This window comes from Brachycentrus maculatus, unplaced genomic scaffold (genome assembly GCF_059751285.1).
Source record: "Brachycentrus maculatus isolate JH-2025_06_01 unplaced genomic scaffold, ASM5975128v1 h1tg000704l, whole genome shotgun sequence".
Classification (NCBI taxonomy): domain Eukaryota; kingdom Metazoa; phylum Arthropoda; class Insecta; order Trichoptera; family Brachycentridae; genus Brachycentrus; species Brachycentrus maculatus.
Genome location: NW_028281435.1, coordinates 37,347 through 58,797, shown reverse-complemented (window position 1 = coordinate 58,797; position 21,451 = coordinate 37,347). Strand labels below are relative to the sequence as shown.

The window sequence follows — 21,451 nt, the reverse complement described above, 5'->3', positions numbered from 1 at the left end:
ATATGCCTCAAACAGAGAACCGCATCGGCGGCGTATTTTCTTTTGATTTTCCCCAAACGCAAGGGAAGCCGCTGGAAGTGTGAGGGTGGAAGAGACCCCTTGTCATATGGGTGGGAGTTAACATTAACCAGAAGTAAAAACTACCCCTGGCCGGCGGAATATCATCCCTCTGCAGCGTAATGCAACATTCAAAGGGCGGTACTTTCGCAATGCCACTAATCCAAATATGTAATAAAATTTATCAAATATCGTTCGTTTATTTAACTTTTACATATTATGTATGTTTAATCCTAATATGTTTAGATAATTTTGAAACATAAATTGTGGTATCAATTTTTTAAACCTTCAAAAATCTATATACGAATTGAAAAAAAAATCGATACACTAGGACTCTACTTTGTAAAAATAAACTTGCCATTCGATTAAAGTAATTATTTTATCGATTCTGAATTTAAAAAAAATCATTTTAAATATCACGATTTCTTGAAATTGCGACACTCGATTCAATGATAGGTATTTTGTAATACAATAATAATATCAACGAAAAAAAAAAAATTCTTCGTATTCATTATTTTAATAAATATTAATAAAGAAATATAATTTTTGAATTTGCAAGTGTGAAACGAATTTTGCTCAACATTTCATTAAAATAAATATGCGGACAGTAATAAAAAGTTGTTACGTATGTATTGAATTCCATAAATATGTAGGTATATTCTAAGATATCACCATTAAATATAAGTTCAACGTCATACTAAATTCATGCAATTATGCTTCAAATGAGAAAATAAAAATCTTTGAGTTTATACGTTGCATGTTAATAAAAAAAATCCCAATTCTTACACAGAAATTTTCATCAAAAGAACGAATAAGTAAATACATATAACACCATTATTAAAACATCTCACTTACTCGTATCTCCATTCATCCAAACAGAGTAGAGTTTGGTATCGACAAACGAGTTCATGAGATGATCTTCATGAACCGTCACACATCTCCACAGTATATCTAGTCTCCCAGTATTCAAGTAGCAGTAGATTCTAGAATTTTGATGGGTTTTCCGTGTTGTGCAACGGATATGTCCTTCACTGGGAATGCATTTCGAATACTGCTAAGATTTCAGACATAATGACATTTTGTTCGTGATCGTTGGACCGTAAAAAAATAAGAATTCAAATGTTTCTCCAGAGACAATATTCATAAAATACAAAAAAATCTTTTCACGCTCCCCTATCGATGTTACTTTTATTGAAAAACTTTCAGACTCACATTCCCGGAATTATGTTTTGTCTCGTGGTCCTAAAATATTACATCCTGTTTTTTGGAATATATCAAAAAGTTTTATCTGTGTCAAATGCCATAAAATATTATTGCAAAATTGATTTTACACCATAAGAAAACCCAAAAATAAAATCACTTTCACAAAATCGACTCTTAAATTGATCAATATTTAACAAATTTATTTTAGAAATATTATCAAACTGCGAATATAAATTAAAAATGTCACCTACTTCCCAAGTGAATAATAATTTTATTAATTGATTCGATTATCACTTTGTGGTAATATGTATCGATTTTGTTACATAAATTTAACTTGGTAAATCCAATTAATTTTAAGAAATAACACTTTTTAAAAAATCAATTGTGGCGCGTGTTTCGATGTATTTAGCTTCTTTTTTTTATTTTCAAATACTTACCATATTACAAATGATGATTAATGTGAATTTGTCACAACAGATTTAAACATATTTAAAATAAACAAAATTAAAGTAAAATAAAAAAAATATTTTTAACATATAGCAATTTGGCTTAAGTTCGGGAAAATTTATCAATGCTTTTGTAAAGATTGTAATATTCATGGTAAAATTAAAGAAGATAAAATTTTGAAAGTAAAGCACAAAGAAAGCATTGTCTATACAAGTATGGTTGATAAAATATTCCGCATTTGAAAAAAGAACATTGAACCGTAAATCATGATGTGAATATATTTTTTTATCAAGATTTTTATTGATATCTCTACAGATATACATGAAACAGTGTACTTGAGGTGAGAATATAGATGTCAAGGTATTTACGGGGCTTACAATCTGTCATTAGTCAAAAAATGTAAAAATAAACCCTTTGTGGATAAAAGATAGAACAGAACAGAACTTTGTGAACAAGAATTGGGACTCTGGAAATTGAAATTTGGAAAATGTTGTGAAATACAGCAAAAGCAAAATCAATGTTTTTACACCATACCCTGTTTTGTTTTTTTTTAATCTCTGAACATTTTTTTAATAGTTATTATAACATAAATGTGGAATCGTAAAATCGTTTTTTTTTAACGTTACTATTTTTGTTAATGTGATGTAATGTTTATTATTGTTAATGTAACTGTTATTTATTATATCATTTTTTTAAATGTAAAGCAGTACAATTCCCGAACAAATAAAAAAACAAAATAAAATAAAATAATAAACTAGTGACAAAAATACATCGTAGTGACAAAAATATTTTATTGACTGTATTGTTTGGCTGTAAAAAGTCCTTCTACTAAAAAAATGATTAAAAACCGCGAGTGCTTAGTACCTATATCGGTACCTGCGTTTGCGCGAAACATTAATCAAACCACCTTTGACAAAGGATTTGAGATATTTTGCATTACCATTCCGCTCGTCATTCCATCCGTATGCATGGGCGCTTTATTTTCGTTTGATAGAAAAATAACAACAGAGAACAAGAATTCAGACGGGGGGGTTCTTGAGAGGCTCCTCGCCTCTGATATATTTCTCGGCAAAGGGAAACCGCCCTCGCAGAAATGGCATCCCCCGTTATCAATATTGTTGCAGAAAGGATTTACTTAATTTAACGGTATTTATAAAACAGGACTTACGAAAGCTGGAAAAGCATATTAACGCCTTATTTTAAGTACATTGATTTCATTCAACCTAACCTGTCAATATTCGTTTTTATTTAGAAAATAACTTGATTAATACCACAATATCTTAAAATATATTTTGAAACGTGTTTCGATGCATTTCGCATAATTTTTAAACACCGTATGCGAAATGAAACGAAACACGTATCATAATAGATTTTAAGAAATTCTGATATTTACTTAGTAAACCTAAAATAAAAAATGGATAGATTTAAATCATACCACAAATTTACTGCCAAATATATACGTGAAATTTTCAATATTTGATTTATTGAGGGGAATGATTACATTGCGAAGTACGTTGGAAAAATTACCTGTTCAGTTACGTGTATAAATTTTTAAAATGTGTTACATTTTAATTCCATTTTCAAAACAATATATATTTAAATTAATATTTAAATAACTCTGTAGCTTAACTCTTTTACTGAAAATAAGGAAATATTTATTTTTCAGTGAAGCAGTACTTGGAACTTTTCATGATTAATGAGACGATATAGAAACACCATCCTTTTCCCTTCCGTAACTCAATTTCAATTCAAGAAATTCCTATACGCAGTACTCCGTTACCCCTATGTCGTCATATTCCGAGCACACCACGTTATTTTCTCACGTCACGTTTAGATGTAACTCCGATACAGATCAAACGTGTTTCTTTCCTAAAGTTCGTGCATGGGGTCGCCAGAATAAGATCGGCAGGCCTAGGGTAAGAGGATTGATCGAAGAGTTTATTCAATATGAAGGGTTGCTTCCCCTCCCCCAGATCTTTCCCTAACGTTCTCATCACACAAGTCCATAAGTACTTGTTGACGGGAGACAATTAGAATGTTGCAATATGAAAAATTACTTTTCTTTGACGTAATATTGAGAGGACATCATTCATCGACGTGTATATTTAAGGTGTAGTTTCTTTAATATTATTTTGTATTTTCCTCTAAATTTTTTTTCTTTATTTTTAATGTGTCCAATTTTTCATTTACAAATTATAGAAATAGCTTCTTTTCCAGGCATTTCCTTGTATGTAAAGCAATTCGGAAAGAATCTCAAATAAAAAACTTTTCATGAAGGTACATACATTTGCAGGTAAAATACATTTGGAGAAGCAAGTTTTTTTTTTACTTATTTCAACCTAAGATGTAGCCGAAGAACTTTCAAATGGAATTTCTTTTCAATTGAAGCATAAATATTACTTTCGTAATGTGAGTGGTGTGGCTGTCAATAATGGGTAGAATGGTGGAATATTACACATGTATAATGTGATCACTTAAACCTATCTTTGACAGGATGTAAACCCTGTAAATGTCGAGATTTCCACATACTTCCAAGTCTTCATGTTTGTTGAAATATCAATAAAAAAACATTGAAATAGGTTTTTCTCGGTCCACATTTTCAGTTAAATAAAAAATAATGGTTTTTTATTCGAATTTAAATATAAATATTTGATAAAAAAATGTGTTAAAATTATTGATACTAAACCCAAACCAATGTTTTATTCATCATTTATGAGTGTTACTTTTGAATAGTATTTAAATCTCAAAACAAGCATAATATACAATAAAAAAAGCTTTAAAACGGGTATATACTCATAGTATTTAGCAAGTTAAGTTTTAAATACTCTCTATTTTCATTTCCTATTGTTGTTAATATATCAACAGAGACAGAACTTTAGAGGAAGAGAATATGGATGTCTTGAGGACTTATATTGATTTCGACCTGTCGTCGAATGATGAAAATAATATTATAATCTCCCGGTGTCTGAATCTAGTAATCCTATTCGAAAATAATAGACTCACTCCAAATATTTCATATTTTTATTTATTGGTATAATACAAATTTAATTATGCACAACTAAATTAATTCGACACAGAAATTTTAATGATAACAAGGGTGAACAAACACATGGGATCAGTATGGGGCGTTCCTTAGGACCAACCCTATACGTACATAATGGAAAATACCTTATTGTAATGTACGTTTGCATCATGTTGGTAGTGTGTTGGACGAAAAGGGTACGTAACAATAATAATTGGAGGTCTCAGGTGGTTACTTCGCGGGGACATCTCGGATTAAGGGAAGGTTAGTGGCGCCCTTTTTTTCATTGTTGTAAATTACTCCATAACAACCGAACTTTCAATTTACTGCACTGTAATATATTTTATATAGAACTTTTGAGCCAACTTTCTTTAAACACATTATAGAACGGTCGGCTTGAAATAATAATATTTGTGTTTTTGACATCTCAACATATGTAGATGAAGAGTAATTTGGAAGTCAGGGCATTTACCGTCATAGACTGGTTTAAGTGATTTACACACACGTAACATTCGACAATTTTATCAATGATTGACAACCGCACTACACAAATTATTGGAAGTTCTATATACATGATCCGATTTCGAAACATTGTACAGTATCTACTCAATGAATTAGGGCCACCCATTATTTTTTTGAATACTCTGAAATCTTTTGGATTATTATATTTATTTTACATAAATACTTTAAGTTTTCTATTGACATCTAATGTCATGTGTATTACCTTCAATAATATGTAAAATATACCTGGATTTTTTAAGCCTTTACAAAATTTCAAACCCTTTTTCTGAGAAAGGTCCCTAATTAGCACAGGTAGACTGAGAGTTGAAAGTTCAAAAAATAGTCCTATCTCATTTATTAGTGAAGTTTCTTGAGTTCTGGTTGTTGTTTTGTTCAGAGAGGTTATATAGTTATCGTGTCTTGTGAAAAAAACTTAATTTTTAATTTTAGTTCATAAAGTATAAATTTTTTTTGCAAACACAAGTGTTTTTTTTGAAAAGGCAAAATGGGAAAAAGTAAAGACATTTCTGAGGAAAAAAAGTCTAGTGTTATAGTGATACTGAAATTAGGAATACTATCTAATAGAGAAATTTCAAAACAAGAAAACGTTTCTCGTCAAACAGTGGACAGAATTTCAAAATCAATAAAAAATCAGTCACCCGCCACCAGCAATCGGCGAAAGAACTGTCGTAGGATTAGAAAAACAACACCGAGGACTGATCGAAAAATCGTTCAAAGTGCCTTAGAAAACCGTAGTGCATCAGCAAAAACATTAAAAATAAAATTGGAAGAAGAGGGTTTAAATATATCGGTATCAACACTGAGGCGACGTCTTTGCGAAGTAAATCTGAAATGCAGGCGCCCTGTAAAAGTACCAAAATTGACACCACGAATGAAAGCGGATCGATTAAAATGGGCCAGGCTACATCGAAATTACTCGGTGGATGATTGGAAAAAGGTATTTATTTAAATTTAATTTTCAACATATCATTTTAGTAAATAAACTTATATATTTGAATTAAACTTAAATTTTCATTATTTTTCAGGTCATCTTTAGTGATGAGTGCCGGTTAGAAGCCGTGACAGAGAGCCGTCGATTCGTCAGGAGAACACCAATGGAACGTTACAATGAGGCATGTGTGGTAAAAGTTATCAAACACCCCCCTGCAACAATGATATGGTCATGTATTATTAACAATTTACCTGGGCCGTTGTTTTTCGTGGAAGGAACAATGAACCAAAATTCCCATAAGCAGGTCCTCGAACGAATTTTATTGCCCTTCTACCATACACTCGACCCAACAGAAGGTCCATACACCTTCATGCAGGATGGGGCACCTTGCCACCGGGCTAAATCAATAATAAAATTTTTGTCTAACAAAAATCTGCCTTTGCTCCCCTGACCTGGAAATTCTCCGGACCTTAATCCTATGGAAAACGTATGGAGCATGTTAAAAAATAAGGTATACTCATTTCCAAATCCGACAGAAGACTGTCTAAAAAAAAATATTCAAAAAATTTGGTCAGAAGACGAAGAAATAAAAAACATGATAAAACAGTGCATTTTAAGTATGCCAAAAAGAATTGAGGCAGTTATTTCTGCCAAAGGTGGAAATACTAAATACTAACTATATTTATATGAAAATATATGCATTATTTAAGCGTAATAAAGTGTTCATGTGTAAATAAAATTCAATGTTGTTTAATTCAAGGTTTTCTCTGAGTTATTCCTGATTGAATTGAGAAATTGCGCGAAATTCTGGGTGGCCCTAATTCATTGAGTAGATACTGTACTTGAATCATTAAAATTCTCACTAGAGACATGTATTGCTGACATTTGTGAACAAGTATTTGGACACACTCAAAATGTTCTTAATAATAACGTACACGTACGCATGGACGCACACACACACTCACACAATGTCACACACAAACACACACACACACACACACACACACATACACACACACACACACACACACACACACTGTATCTGTATTTAATAACATATTATATGTTTTCAATTAATGTTTCATGCATTTTTATTTCCATCAAGGAGTAATGTGCAATGCTGTAATGCCTTATACACTTCATGGATGAAATTGAGATTTACAAGAATAAGTATAGATGCTACAAACATTTAAATGATCGTCTTATTTTACCTAACGATTTGCTTCATTTGTCCCTCGTAACAATTGTTTTCATCTAAATTAGCACTGCGCCCAGATGATAATGCCGTCTTCTCTTTGTGGCGACTGAATTTGCAATAGAATTGCATTAGAAATGAACCACTTCAGGAACGTAGCAGGTGCTTGGGCATAAATAAACCAAACGAGTTCATCCCATCTGTTGCAAGGGATGCTGCTTGATTACATCCGCCCTCACTTGTCGACGTGATTTAGTTAGGTACGAAAATTAAACAGAACTAGAATTTTTACAACTACTTATTTTGTAATAAAAGTACATAGTCAAGTTCGTTATTCGTGCAAATTTCGTTTCATAGAAAATAATAATAAGTAAAACATGATTATATAAATATGAAAATAACTCCTGTAATTGGAGATAATCCAGATTTTGTGCACAAGTATTCAAATACACTCTAAATGTTGTAAATAAATTATCTGGTCCAATTATAAGCTTAATAATAAAAATGAAAATGGTATTTTCTGGAGTTTCTCATGTGTGTGATTATAATCCAGGATTCGGACCTCACATACTAATATAAGAGTTTCTGTTTAGTAAAAAGCTTCTTTACATCTCACCAAAAGATGTCTCTAGTGAAGTTCTAGTGATTCAAGAACAAGGTTTCTAAATTGGTTCATATATATAGAACTTCCAAGAATTTGAGTAGTGTGGTTGTCAATAATGGGTAGAATTGGTGAATGTTACACGTGTGTAAAGTGATCATTTAAACCATCCAATGACGGTCGTCAGCCCCGTAAATGCCCAGACTTCCATATTCTTCTTCATCTTTGGTGAGATGTCAAAAAATAATATGAAAATATGATTGTGTTTTAAAAGTCAACCACTCAAAAATGCATCAATTATTGAATAATACATTTAGTTAAGATGAATTTTAATATGAAAGCTTTTTAGTTTGGTTCATATTGCTTCAATTCATTTATTTTTTTAAGATAAACTAATCCATAACTCAAGGTTAAAAATATGTTTATTTGTAAATTATATTTTGTATCTTTATTTATTTAAGAAAAAATCCTTTTATTTTTTTGATAATTATTATTTAAAAATAATATTTGATTTTTGTGCCTTTATGGCTGCTTAAATGCAAGTTTTTTCTAATAATTAAAGACTGGTAACATAGATGGCCTATAACTTAGAAAAAATGCTGGTATTGGTTCCTGAAAATATGTGTTAATATTGAATGATCCAAAAAAAGGGATGTAAAAAATGAATTTATTTTGTAAAGAATGTTTATTATGTTCCTAATAATGTTAATTTATCAATAATATATTAAGTTCACCTGTTTCAGAACATAAAATTATTTTCATCTTAGTGTAATGCCATGTAAGTGAAGAATAAGTCATATGCATCAAAGACTATTTTATTATTAATGTGATAAATTGCGAATTATGCCAAAGAAGAATTAACGAATATTTAGAGCCGCCTGTATATTTACAGACTTATTCTCGCATTGTATTCACTGTTAAAGCTGTGAATGTCACAATCTTTAAAAGGTTTTTTTAGCTTCGCGCTGTTGACGTCTCAAAATAAATTGAATTACCATAATATTAATTAAAGATACCCGTAACATTCTGTTGTCAGCGCGTTGAAATGATTTCAACTCCCGTCAGATTTTATTACTTCTCCTCGCATCTTATCCAGAAAATAGTTCCCATCCCCCGAGGGTTATTAACGCTGCATATCTGGCCTTAAATTATCGTCGGAACGATTAATCATACCTCAGTATACAAAGAAACAAGGGGTCGAGATAGGGGTTTGTTTAGCTACAAACAGGTCAAAAGGTCCTTGTTCATTACACGGAGTGAGAAGAGATCCCAAGTTTGTTATGAACTTTCTGATTAAAATCCAGCAAATACGAGTACTCCAGCGGTCTCTTAACTAGCGACTATTGATACTGCTTATTCAGTCGCGGGGTATTTTACATACAGATGAACCGGTTACACTATCTCCAGACCGAACCCTCATTTAGCGAATATTGTTTTCTATCGGATACTCCTTTATAAATTACCTGTTTATTGCATGTGGCAGAGCGTAACATTGACTAATTAAGTCATTAGTAAAATATAATTAATTAAAATCAAAATAACCCAATTAATTGTTTAAATAAATACGTAAAAAAATAGTATGTGTTATAACTAGTTTTTTTTTACAGAACAACTGTTCGCGAAATAAATCATTAATTTAAATTCAATCAATTAAAATTGCTTTTATTAAAAACGTAAAAAGATTTTTTGATATGGTATCTCTATATAATTTTCATTAAAATGTGTCTTCGATATAAGATATCATATATTTTTGATCGGAAATTTTATAAATGTTAAAAAAATATTACGAGGTTAAAAACAATATGAAAATGAGCAAAATACGAGTAAAAGGTAGAGGTTTTCTTATTCTCTTGATTGCGTATTTCACGTAAAGGTTTGGAATAAAGATATATAAATAAATTACCTACTTTTTAAGTCATTTTGATTCATCTATAAGTGATTAATCGTATAATTATTCTAAAGAAAGATAACACAAAATTGCAAGATTTCATTAAAGCATAACTTTGAATGACTGGCAGGGTTGATGCAAATTTAAAATTAAAAATACTAAATTTCATAATTAGCCAATATTATCTCATTTTTTCATTAATTGATTCGGCAGCACTTTGTGGTAAAATCTATCCATGTTTTACATAGTAAATACCACTATTTCTTAAAATCTACTGTGATACGTGTTTCGATGCATTCTGCAAAATTTTCAAACACCGTATGTGAAGCTAACTCTAAATTTTAGAGTTGGGTCCTTGGGACGTTGAAGGTTGAAGAGTGGGTAGTAGCTGTTTCTTATTTTTATTTATTTATTTGATTTTAATATTATCTCACTTTGACTCTCATACAGATGAGTAATGAGATAAATATCTATTGTAGTCTTGAAATCACACAATATCATGTTTTTTTCTTACATATGATATGCGAGATGTTTGACAATAATACAGCGAGTATACTCCATATGCAAACTAATAAGATATTGTAATATTAGTACCCATTCAGCCTTTATTCAATAAAAAACCTATGTATGTGTTTTTTTTTATTTCAATTCTGATGGTCTTAGGTATATAATCTGACAGTTTATTACATTACATAAAAATGTAATAAATTATATATTTCATTTTTAATAAATTCATAAAGCATTCATTAACAATTAAAATTTAAAATAATGTGTTCTTACGGGGTTATCCAAGCCAAAGGTACAAATTTGTAATATTTGTTCAAAAATAATTAAAATTCGAAGATCGATATGACCATGGTATTTCTATTTTGCACTTTTATTCTTATGCTGTTTTATAAAAAGCATTGTTTTTTTAAGGATAATCGAAATATATTTATTAACCATCGATTTATTTTCTTTGGTTTGTATTCACTCGCAGGTTTTCTTCAAGCATGACTATTTTATAAGTACGATTTGGTACTCGTGTATAAAGTAAGATGGATTTCAGAACGGTTTTTACGGCTTGTTTAAATTTGAAATCCAAAGAGCTCCCGTACATCGTCTCGGATCCTTTCAGTCTACAGATTTCACCCATAAGTGCACACATCCATCTTCACATTCCGTGTCCTCGGAATGAATACTACACGCATCAGTTCAGATGGAAAGGGTTAGTTTACGTTTCAACATGGGAATGTGTTTCGATCCACGCATCAATATTTTCTTCTAAACCTTCGATTCGTCCCCCTCTGCAATTTTATCACGTAAAACTTTCGAACAAGAGGATCTAGGTTTGGTTTTTGGGAGGGTTAACATGGATTTTAATATTTTGAAGTACATATTAAATATTTAATATTATTTATTGATTAGGCATTAACTTAGTGGAATGACATTATGGTCAATTATTTTAAAAATTAAATACTTGTTTAATACCGCTTATTGAGTTTTATTTCATTACACAACTAGTTTCGAAAACTATAGATTTTTTCATCAATAAGTGATTACAAAAATTGTATTGAATGTTATCTTGGATTAGTACCTGATTACTTTATAAGGTATCCTGTGCACAATTTGAATTAGTAAAAGTCATTAAAATGAAAAGAATATCAACCTGCTGTCTTGAAAGTTGTCTGATGTCTAAAATGTGGTGCACTAAGCTAATGTTAGATATTTCTTTGTTTTTGTTAAATAATTACATAATAATTGTTTGATATTTTTAATTATTATAATTCTATTTTATTTATTTCACAGATACATACTTTTGTTTTACTATATGTATTACGGCTCTTTAGGCATGGCCTGTGTTGAGCCGAAATACTTACATGTTAATACAATTATTAGATCATATAATTATTTGTTTTTTTTTTTAATTATAAGATTAAATACATAATTATAAGTCATATTTATATAATTTTTCAAATAAGTAGTTATGAGTTTAGCCGCTTTGTTGCCCGGGCGTGTTTGTAGCAGCAGTCTTAAAGAGAATGACCAAAGCGCTCGTGAGTCAAAGTGACTACATTTCTGGATGCTTTATCAAATAATCACCCTGAATTTTATAATAGGGGTAATTTCATTAAGCCCAATTAAAATAATTCTAGCCGGTAAGGAACTGATTTTTCTTTTTTTCTGTGCATATATGCCAAAGCTACCAGATAAAAGAAATCTCCTTTGAGTTGTATACATGTTATTTGTCAATGAGTACTTTTCTATGATAGTCAACACCTCATATGAGTATTTGTTCTTACTTATATGAGTATCAAATCTATAGAGCTGTCAACATGTAGTTGATGCGCCTAATATATTGTAGTTGGTACTTTTAGCTTTTATATAATGAAGGTAAAAGATTTCATTGAACACAAACCATACATGACTGTAATTTAACATATAAAATTGGGTATTTTACTCATTCTCCTAACTGTTAATAATGTAAACGATTTCAATAAATGATGCGTAATGGGAAGTAACCTAATTGGAAACCTTTTCGGCCCTTGAAATGGATTTTATATCCGCCTTTTTTAACGGGTACAGGAAATAAGAAATTAACGTTTTCTACCTTTTTACCATTAAACCCATACATAATAAACTTCCTTCTAATTTATCACAAGTTTGTGGGAACTTTTGAAAACTCCCATTAGAATTAAGAGCTAAAAATGGATGTTAAGTACAGATTTTTGGATGCAATTAAAATGTTACACACTTTTTTAGGGAGAGATAACAAATAATTTAAATAATTTTATGTAAAACATATTCGATGAAGCCGTTTATGTCACAAAGTCATTAATTTATGTATTTACATTAACAAAAAACAAGCAGATGGTGGAGTTTTTGTATATGTGTGTAAGGTACAAACCCTAAAACAACGTTACACGGTCCATTAATTCGGTACGCTCTTTATTAGAGGCATGCGATCTTTGAGTTCCCCGCTTCAATTATTTATTATCTATATTTCGATTGATAAAAATGGCTCTAGCGAGTGCCATTAGACGGTTGTAATTGGAAATGTATTAAAATTTATCGATATTACTGAATTGGATTCAATTTCACTCTCGTTCGGAAATTAAATAAATTCCCTCCATTTCGTCAATGAACGCTAATGATTTCGGTTCTAAGGCATTGATAAGGAATGAATCTAAAAGCATTTCCAAGTACCTGCAGTTGGCTCCGGTCAATTAACGATTGTAAAATGATGCCAAATACTCGGCATATCTAATATTCATTATTTCCCTTTAAATTGATTGCTGGTTGTTCCTATGATAATATTCGTTACAAAATATTTAATTGATGAAATAAAATAAAATACTTTAAGACTCAAAGAGTTTCAGTTTGGAAAATCCTTCAATAATGCAATGTTGATTAATAAAATACACAATTTATTCAATAAAAGAATTATTTCAGAAAAAAGCGGTGTTTATTTCTATGTTCAGAAATTCAAAAAGAATTGTTCTTTCTACATTTGAAGTGCTTATCGCATTATAATTATGGAATAAAAAATGTAAACAATAATCGATTATGATTTTCAATAAATTATTAAGATTGTTATTTTAAACATCTTAATAATACTCATGTGGTAACGTATGCCATTGAAAAAATATTTATCCTTATATCAGTATGAGTAATTAATGTTAAACTTCGTTTTCTGATTATAAAAAAAGCTTTCAAAACGGATAAAAAAGAAAACATGAATCAAAACTTAAAATTAATTTGTAATTAGAGTAAGTGAAATAAAATTATTATAGAAAGAGAAATTCCTTAATATAAAAATGTGTACAGGTAATTTTCCAATCCTGTTTAATTTTTACTAAAATATATTATTTTTACTTGTTTTACACCACTTTTTAGTTGATTAATGTAAATGCGACTAGTTTCAATAACTAAAGATATCCTCGTCAACCGGTGAAAATACAAACTAATGTTTGTATTTTGATCTATTAATGAGAACAACTGTAATCCTCGAAACTTCAAATGAATAAATTCGAAAGTGGTCTAATACAAGAGTTTAATTTTAATACTTAAACATCATTTTTTCCACGGTAATGCCAAATCAATAAATAATAAATTGTCATTCGTAGTATCTGTCACGCTTGGAATTACCCTGCTATAAAAGCTTGTTTATACAGAAATGATAAACTTGTTCAAGTGTTGATAAACGGCGAACAGCCGTATTAAATGCTTTGATAATTTACATTCTCGTTTTGAGGATATTACGTCAACCATAAATCTCTCTATGTAAATAACGGCCTTCCTATACCAGATACGAAGGTACTAATCGGTTTTCTAGCAATAAATAAGTATGTATTAATTAGAAAATTAGACTTGTAACATTGATTGTATGCATTGATTAAAATGAAAACTGACATATTTTTTAATTAGAAAAAACCGTCACTAATTAATCCATGTTTACAATAAAATAAAAATAAAAATTGTAGGAAATACATAGATTTGCAGAATGGTGTAATTTTACTCCGAATAATTTAATTTAAAAATTAATTTTGGACGTGATTCTAAAAATAAAGGAATTTAATTATTAACTGGCACTCACATTAAAATAATGTATCTATTTTTTATTTAAATTTCACATGGTGAATACTATTATTAATTAAAATCTATCGTGACAATGGTTAGACGCATTTTTCAGTTATGAAATAAATGAAAACATGTGTCACAATAGATTTTAAGACATAGTGGTGAAATTTAAATTAAAAATGAAACTAATTCAATTAAGACACTCATTGGTAAAACATAAATTATCATTAACTAAAAATATCTAAAATTTGGACATTTCTGTTTCTAATCTGCAATCTTTATAGAATAATTACAATTTTAAATTGCTAAAGTGGTAAGCAGTAAACTTAGGAATAAGTATTTTTCCATATCACTGAATTAAAAAAAAAAGTCATTTATAGCCACTTCTTTAACAACAATAATTATTAGATAAAAAAAATAGTTGACGGCATAAATTTAACTCTTTGGGTGAAATTGTTAGTGGTTACTAGTCAAAATATAAAGATTATCTAAATTACACCATCAATCGATTTGGTATGCTTCCGGTTGAGGTCGAGTAACATCTGCTGTTTTATTCTATTTTATAAAATAAAATAAAAACTCTTCTTTATTAAGCATATTTAAAGGACAATTGTAATGAGAACCATTTTTTTATATCAGTAAACATAGACTAGTTAACCACGATTTATATAAAAAAAACAAAAGTGTTTCCGATAATGATTCATGGTTTACGTTTTTACTTACCATAAAGAAGGAATCGACAAAGAGGATTATTAAAAAAAAAACTGTATTAATAGCGCTACCCTTAGAAAAAAGTGCGGGTTGTTGTGTTTATTTACTTAACATAAAAACCTTATTTTTACGTTGAATTTATTTCTTTTTTTCTATGGTACATCGTAATAGTCCGTGAAATATAAAATAAAATAAAAAAAAAAATTGCAATCACAAGTAACATAATGATTTACATTTTTTTTATGCTGACATTAAACTTAATTTTTTTAATCGTTGCAAAATACGTACATACGACAAATGAGAAAACCATTCAAATGTTTATTTCTTAGACCTTGATCGTAATTTCACAAAGGTAGAGTATCAATCATTTTTGATTTTACTTCAAAAAGCATCTGTCGCGTTAAATGAGCAGTAAAAAAAAGGCAAATAAAATAAGATGAATAAAAATGAAAATTGTTATTTTTCGTCACGCAGATATTTTTAACAATAAATGAATAAAAATATCATTTTTTGTAAAATAAAAAATTTCAGCATACATATTCATAAACATAAAAACTTGCACTTTTCATATCTAGTTTCCCATTTATACAATATGTTAGATGAAAATAACTACATATTTATCTTAAAATTTTAATCTCCGCTTATCAATTATGCTAGAGTATTTTATCTTCTCTTTGCATCTGTCAGCACATATAACAACGTCTATACTTGGAGCATTGAGTAGTAATCAATCAGAGATATAAAGAAATCGTAGAACCTCGGGTTTACGCCATAAATAATTTATGAAAGTTTTTGCGATGGGCGCGTCAAGATAAATGTTCAATCAGGATGTGTGGCAAGGACGAGTAAACTTGTAAGAGGATTGATTCCACCCTGGCAAGTGTCAAGCGATGGGGCGGCTCAAGGGGGATGGAATAATCAAAGTTTTCCTCTCCTGACTACGCGAATTTCTGAAATGAAATATTGCCCCTAACACATGTGCCTCGTCCGCTCCTGCTACCGCGAACGCGGACCCTTTTTTATATCTTATAAACGGATCAAAGCTTTTACCTACGAAGGAACAGAGAATTATATGTTTGAAAAATATATGTTTTTTAAAGCTTAAATCAGATCTTATATTGAAGAAGGAAACTTTATAACTTTTATTCAGCACTGGCATTTTACGAGTAACTATATAAAGAATTTTAGTATTTATTCCATATCAAATCTTAAACATGCACTATAAGATTTGATTTGGAGTAAAAAAAAGCGTATTTAACTGTTAGTTCTTCTCTATTTCACTCAGCTTAAAATGCATGGCAAATGATACTTATATTGCAGTTTTATACAATTTTAGAAAACGTGACTAAATCCCTTAAATTAGGATTAAATTGTTAAGATCCTCTGGTACCAATTTTTCTCATCATTTTTTCTTTTCGATTTTAATGGTATAAATATTTTTTAAAGTTCAAACATTTATTAATATTTGATTCCGTATTTTAATAAAAGCACACATTTTTTTATTTTAGTATTTTTATTTATTTTTTTTACAAACCTCTACGACTGCTAATGATTTTGTATTGTTTGGTATATTGTATTCCGAAATTAAAATATTATTTTGATTGGACGGAATTGCCTATTCAATCAAATTTCATACATATAAACAAAGTAATTTCAACAAAAGAAGCATTTAACGAGTGATTTATGGGTCGATTTTTTTTAAAGTATACCTTTTTCCCGTGGGTAGGGTTTCTACCCAATCATACCACCATTTAGTAATAGATAAACCTATTAATATTATGGGGTACTTCCGATTAAAAAAAGTGATGTTTCCGCAGGTAGCCTAATTGTTCACACCAATAATAGTTTAACATTACACAATAATTATTTGATTCAGAGGCTTTCGATCTTCTTATTTGAAATAATAATTAAAGGATAACTGCGATTGCATCATTTTGATATATTATTTTGAAATTATTCAAAAGGTCATTTATTTTTGTATCACGTATAAGAAAATTAATGTTTTCATGCAATACATTGACAGAATTAATGGTATATATATAGGAGGATACAGTAATTTTCTGCCATTAAAACGATTGGATTATTTAAACAAGCGCAGGATAATTAACGATCTATTGAATTGATGGGTCGATGCGATGCAGTTCCTTGTACATCTTTGGATATATTTATACTTTTGTGAGAAAAAACCAAATTTTCTCAAAAATCAAACAATGCAATAAATACGTTACAGGATATATATTATGTATGTTGTATATTAAATAGCTTTGATCCACTATCAACTTATCTTGAATACAAAATTTAATTGTTTTTTTTTTAACTGTTTCAATTAAATAAAAACGCTTAAATTGATGATTTATATAATGCATACACACACTAATTATTTTCCACATTGATTTTATCTGAACGAAGCAGGAATTGAATCTTGGATAAAAACATAATTTTGAATTGTTCTTACTAAAGCACTGTTCATAGAGGAACTAAGGAACGAAAAAAAATCACATACGAGTACTATTTTCACTTTGACAAAATCCCAATTATTTTTTTTTAAATAAATCTTAAACATAAAGCTTTGATGCATTATAATGTAAAAAAAACATTTTACTATGAAACTGTGTATGAAACATTTTATAAATAAAAATACATAACATATATTAGAAAACGTTTAAGAACCATAAACTCTTCGAGATACCCCACCCTTCGATATTCTTAGCGGGTATATAAAAATATCACATTATAAGCATATGAATATATGAGGAGGCATTGTGTCAGCAGGATAGTGTTATTGGATCCTTGGTGCTATCATCACACGTGCCACGAGCACCTCCCGACCTGCCCCCTTCTACCTGTTCCACCCCCTCCCAATAAACAGGAAGAAGACCGAATTTATAGGTCGAATATCGAGCATCGAACGCCGAACAGAGATAAATATAATAATGTGTAACGAAAAATCTCAAATTTTATTTCCTACTTGAAATTCATGTGTTTGAAATCGTGTTGTTTTCTTTGTAATATTTTGTTTAAGGTATATTCATTGTTTGAATTGATGGAGCGCGAATTCTATCTTTAACAAATTTAAATTAAACACTCGTGTAAGATTACTTTTTAAGTTAATTAGTCTAGAAACGACAAGTTTCTAGAACTACAGATGCCCTCATTGTTAGGTGAAAAAACAAACATACAGCCTTTATGTATAGATGTATAGGCGTTTAATTTGTAGAACTCCAATTTAATTTTTCGCCTTGTTATGGCATTCTCAAACAATTGTCGAAATTACTATTTTTATTTGTTTTAAATAATAAAATACAATTTACTAGACTCTGAAAATCAGTGATTGGTATAAACATTTAATATTTTAATTACAGCTTTTATTTTCCCTTATTTATGAGAACATCTGTGGTTCTTGAAACTAGTCGTATTAATATTAATTAACTCAAGAAGTGGTCTAACACAAGTGTTTTATTTTTATATTTAAATCTTCACGTTACTCCACAAAGTTAATGCCAAATCCATAAATAATTTAATTTCTATCTTCATATACATAGTATTATTTCATTAAGTAGCGTTTTTCATTATGTAAGTGGCCGTAATTATAATTATTTTATATACTTAATCAAAATATATTATATGATTTAATTACTGTTGCCATCCTTGAAAAATAGTACTTCTAGTATAGGTATAAGTCTCAAATCCTAAGTTCTATTCAAAATAAAAATATATCCATCTTTGTAAATATGAATGTTGGTTTGTTCTTAATCTCTTTTTAATTTTTAGAACTTGCTTCATTACTACGATTATCGTTTTACATTTCATAAAAAAAACACATAAAAGTACATCGGATGTATCGAAATGACGTCGTATTCTTTCAAAAATGTGTCAACAGTCATAAAATACTCGTTCATGTTTAAAAATACATCATTTCCGTACCCACTATAAATCTGACATCAGCTCCTCAAAATACTAATATGATGCTGTTTCCACTGTAATCGATCGTTCCAGTTGATGTTGCGGGCTGTACTGTAATTCCTGTACCGACTGTTGTGTAAACCACGGTGTATCATGTACCAGGACCTTGTTAACCCGTTTACCGTCACACGAGAAATCTCTCCGAAGCTTTGTGTATGTATTATGTACATATTTACACATGATTTTATTCCATGAGATGCGAAATGTTCTAAAAGTGAACAGGGTCACATTGTAAACGGTTTGGAGAGAGAAAAGAGTCAAATTTGTTTGTTTGAAAGTGATTGCGAATACCAGTGACATCATATGAAAACCCCGTCATATTATATCATAATATTATATTATGTTTGGAAAAAAAAGTGAAACTTGATTTCAAATTATAATTTTTATAATTTAAAAATAAAATTTAATTTAATTTAATTATAAATGAATACCAAAATATGAATAAATGTCGAATTTCATGTTAATATTAAGAAAAACAGAATCAGACTAACTTTTTATGGATAATTCATGCACACCTTTTTTTTTGACAACTCAATGTATATGGAAGTCTGGGTATTTATAGGGGTAATAACCTCTCAAGTGATCACTTTACACCAGTCAACATTCTTCTTACCCATGATTGACAAACACGCTACCCAATTTTTTAGAACTCCTGGATTAATGTATTATCAATCTTACGAGACAGTACATATTAGTTCACAAAAGCCATCTACCAAACGTTATTTTTCTTCTAACCGTTATCCGCTCCCAATGGTTCATAGGGAACTGTATCGTTTAGAAGCAGTGTTATCTCGGTTGTTAAATACACGAAAGAAAGGGGATCAGCCTTGCGCTCATGGGTGATTTTAAATAAGTATTAGACTGAAAAATTATAAATAATTATTTTTAACCCTCTTAGGATTCGAACTAGTTTGATTTGAAGATTTGAACGTAGCCTAGTGGTCTTACCACTACATTATGAAGGCGAAAAAAACTTTAAAGTAATATTATTTAACGTGGCCAGCTAACAAAGTGATCTAAAAATGTAATACTTTACTGAATTTATTGAAACTATAATACCAAAAGGATAACAACGTTGGTGTATTACTTTGGACATGAGTAAGGTTTCCGACTAATTAACGACTCTATTATGCTCCGTATCCTAGCAAAGCTAGTGAAGTGGTCAATATTCTCCTGGTATTGTCATCTGTGTACACTCAAGTACGTGCTGTGGATATAACCTGACTGCTTCTGACCGTTGGCCTTAGTAATTAAACTGTCATCAGTCATAGCTGATTTGGTCGAAGTATTATTTATTGACAAACTGTTATTTAAAAAAAATTACGCGTTGCTTTAATTAGGCTACTAAGCGATGTATAAAGAGATAAATGAAACATTTTTTAAACAAAAAAGACGGAATTTTTATGTTCTTCTTTTATTTCAATTAAATAACATTTTCATTTTAATTGGTAAGGGTTTTGATAAAATGGATTACAAAAGTCAGAAGGTCAATTAATGGATTGTCCCAGTATACCGATTTTATGTTCATAAATATAAAATCGCAAAAATGCTCCGAAAAAAGAAACTCTGTAGTCAACAATAATGGATAAAGTTTTTTTTTATACATGGTAAATTGTTACTGTTCTAAAATAACAATATTTGTATATTTTTGTGTTCTTTGATTCTACTGTGATTTTACTTTTATTAATAAATTTTTTTTTTTATTATTTTTATTTATTTACTCCTCAATTTTTATTTTATTTCACCACATAATATTGTGTTAAAAATTTGATTTTGATTTTATAATGCCCAATTATTTTATATGTCATATGTACCTATTTATATTGTACATTGAACGTTTTTTTACAAAATTGTAAATAATGCTATTTAACTTAAAGTTTCATGTTTTATGATTAAGTTTCATGAAAATTATTTCACAAGTTTTTAATTCAGTAATTGTTTTTGTAAAAAGACACAAAGAGATGATACAAACAATGAAATTTCTACAGTAGTCGAGAAACCAATAAAAAAGAGGATGTTTTTGTAAAGAGACGCGTCCTCAGCGACGCAGGATTTATGTAAGTATTTATGAAGCTGCATTTTATAATTTTATATTAACATAGCATAAAAAAGGCTCGGTAATAAGAGTCGGTCAACGTTGCCTTAAGGGTCAATCAATAACGGCTCAAAGGCCAACCTTGCACATAACTGTCAGCTGACGCCGACTGTTATCTGGTAGTTTATTATTATTATTATTTACTACGGTTTTTGAGTCAATACGTTATCTCCATATATAAAATCTCACGTTTGAAAAGTGATCTATCATATTCAGTCAACATTTCGTGTCCACGATGCTGGTTTAAAATTCAGCA

At 29.6% G+C, this 21,451-nt stretch overlaps 1 protein-coding gene and 1 long non-coding RNA gene across 2 annotated transcripts in view; both read left to right on the top strand.

The window, feature by feature from the left end:
- The window catches only part of LOC148300508 (uncharacterized), a gene marked incomplete at its 3' end in the record, with an annotated part of 142,832 nt that overhangs the window by 99,751 nt on the left and 21,630 nt on the right, over window positions 1–21,451 (top strand). The gene's annotated exons all lie outside the window — the stretch shown is intronic.
- Window positions 5,330–6,463, top strand: LOC148300509 (uncharacterized). Its single transcript, XR_015838942.1, has 2 exons — window positions 5,330–6,188; window positions 6,277–6,463. It is a non-coding gene; the product is annotated as an uncharacterized LOC148300509 (long non-coding RNA).